The sequence below is a fragment of the Phascolarctos cinereus genome, unplaced genomic scaffold (genome assembly GCF_003287225.1).
Source record: "Phascolarctos cinereus isolate Bilbo 61053 unplaced genomic scaffold, phaCin_HiC Scaffold_2;HRSCAF=192, whole genome shotgun sequence".
In the NCBI taxonomy this organism is placed as follows: domain Eukaryota; kingdom Metazoa; phylum Chordata; class Mammalia; order Diprotodontia; family Phascolarctidae; genus Phascolarctos; species Phascolarctos cinereus.
The window spans coordinates 307,756,955-307,759,433 of record NW_027555625.1 but is presented as its reverse complement, the minus strand read 5'-3'; the positions used below and the strand labels follow the sequence as shown (position 1 = coordinate 307,759,433).

Below are 2,479 nucleotides of genomic sequence, written 5' to 3'. Positions count from 1 at the left end.
AATAAGAAAATGACACATATTGGAATGGGATGTGGGAAATTAGGACACTAATGCACTGCTACTGGAGTTGTGAACTGCTCCAACCATTCTGGAAAACATTTTGGAACTATGGCTTTAAAACTATGTATACCTTTTGTCCTAGCAATACCACTACTTGTTCTGTATCCCAAAGAAATTTTTAAAAAATTAAAAAAGGGAATTACTCCCTTTTTCCCGGCAAGATGGCATAGTACAATCTTACTACTTGCATCATGCACTTTTTGGATCTCCATCTGGTCTTCCCATTGCTCGAGTTTCTCTCAGTCAAGGAGATATATAATGAAAAGGAATTACTTCAAGGAAAATTGGACCTTCTTAGTAACACAGATATGGTGGACTTTGCCATGGATGTGTATAAAAACCTTTATTCTGATGACATTCCTCATGTTTTGTGTGAAAAAAGAACTACTGTTGTTGCACAATTAAAACAGCTGCAGGCAGAAACTGGACCAATTGTCAAGATGTTTGAAGATCCAGAAACAACAAAGCAAATGCAATCTACCAGGGATGGTTGGATGCTGTTTGACTACTTGGCTGATAAACGTGGTTTTAGACAAGAATATTTAGATACACTCTATAGATACACAAATTTCCAATACGAATGTGGCAACTATTCAGGAGCCGCAGATAATCTCTACTTTTGTAGAGTGTTGGTCCCCTCAACTGATAGAAATGCTTTGAGTTCACTGTGGGGAAAGCTAGCATCTGAAATTTTAATACAGATTTGGGATGCAGGCATGGAAGACCTCACAAGATTGAAAGAGACCATAGATAATAATTTTGTCAATTCTCTACTCCAATCCCTTCAGCATAGAACATGGCTGATTCATTGGTCTCTATCTGTATTCTACAACCACCCAAAAGGTTGATACAACATTATTGATCTCTTTCTTTACCAGCCACAATATCTTAATGCAATTCAGACTATGTGTCCACATATTCTCTGATATTTGACTGCTGCAGTCATAACAAACAAAGATGTTCAAAAACAAAGACAGGTATTAAAAGACCTAGTCAAAGTTATTCAGCAGGAGTCCTACACATACAAAGATCCTATAACAGAGTTTGTTGAATGCTTGTATGTTAACTTTGACTTTGATGGTGCCCAGAAAATATTAACAGAATGTGAATCGGTTCTTGTAAATGACTTTTTCCTGGTAGCTTGCCTTGAGGATTTCATTGAAAATGCTCTACTGTTCATATTTGAGACTTTCTGTCGCATTCATCAATGTATCAGCATAAGCATGCTGTCAGATAACTTGAACATGACTCCTGAAGAAGCTGAAAGATGGATTGTCAATTTGATTAGAAATGCCAGGCTTGATGCCAAGATTGACTCCAGATTGGGCCATGTGGCTGTGGGTAACAATGCAGTCTCACCCTATCAGCAAGTGATTGAAAAGACTAAAAGAATTTCTTTTTGAACCCAGATGCTGGCCATGAATATTGAGAAAAAACTTAATCAGAATAGTAGGTCAGAGGCTCCTAAATGGGCTACTCAAAACCTGGTTTCTACTAAAATACTTTGGAAGAGAAACATATTGAAAAATTCCCACTTAAATAAACATATTATACAAAACTGAAATATTGTGAATTTGAATAAAAATGGCTATGTTTCATTTAAAAAAATTAAAAAGGAAAAATAAAAGGAAAATGATATACAAACGTATGCATCCACACAAATATTTATAGCAGCTGTTATTGTGGTGGCAAAGAATTTGAAATTGAGAGGATGCCCATCAATTAAGAAATGTCTGAACAAAGTTGTGATATATAATTGTGATTAAATTTTATTGTGCTCTAAGAAATGACAAGCAGTATACTTTCAGAAAAACCTGGAAAGACTTACATGAACCGAACAAAGTCAAGTAAGTAGAATCAGGAGAACATTATACATGATAACAGCAATCTTGTATAATGATCAGCTGTGAATGGCTTAGGTATTCTCATCAATAAAACAATCTGAGATAATTCTGAAGGACTTATGATGAAAAAATGCTATCCCTCAAAAAAAAAAGAACTGATGCAGTCTGAATCGAAGCATTTTGAACTTCCTTTCTCTTTCTTTTTTTGCTCTTTCTTTTCATTTTTTGGGGGGTCTGTGATTTCTTTGCAGTGTGGTAAATATGGAAATATATTTTGCATAGCTGCACATATATAATCTATATCAAATTGCTTGTCTTCTCAAGTGGAGAAATAGGGAGTGACAGAGAGAAATAATTTGGAACTCAAAATTTTTTTAAAATAATGTTAAATATTGTTTTAAATGTGTAATTAAAATAAATTAACATTTTCAAAAAAACATAAGGAATTGGGATCTGAGATTTCAAACCAAGAGTTCTTCCCTTTGGGAAAAAGTGCTTTTTAAAATATGTTATTAGTCATATTTCAATATAACAGGTATTCTTTGTAACCAAAATGTATCTTTTTTCATTAAAAA

The 2,479-nt window shown here is 34.0% G+C and overlaps 1 pseudogene; it reads left to right on the top strand.

Annotated features, from left to right (window-relative positions):
* Positions 1 to 221: 221 nt before the first annotated feature.
* LOC110211292 (eukaryotic translation initiation factor 3 subunit E pseudogene) lies at positions 222 to 1,622 on the top strand (annotated as a pseudogene).
* The last annotated feature ends 857 nt before the right edge of the window (positions 1,623 to 2,479 follow it).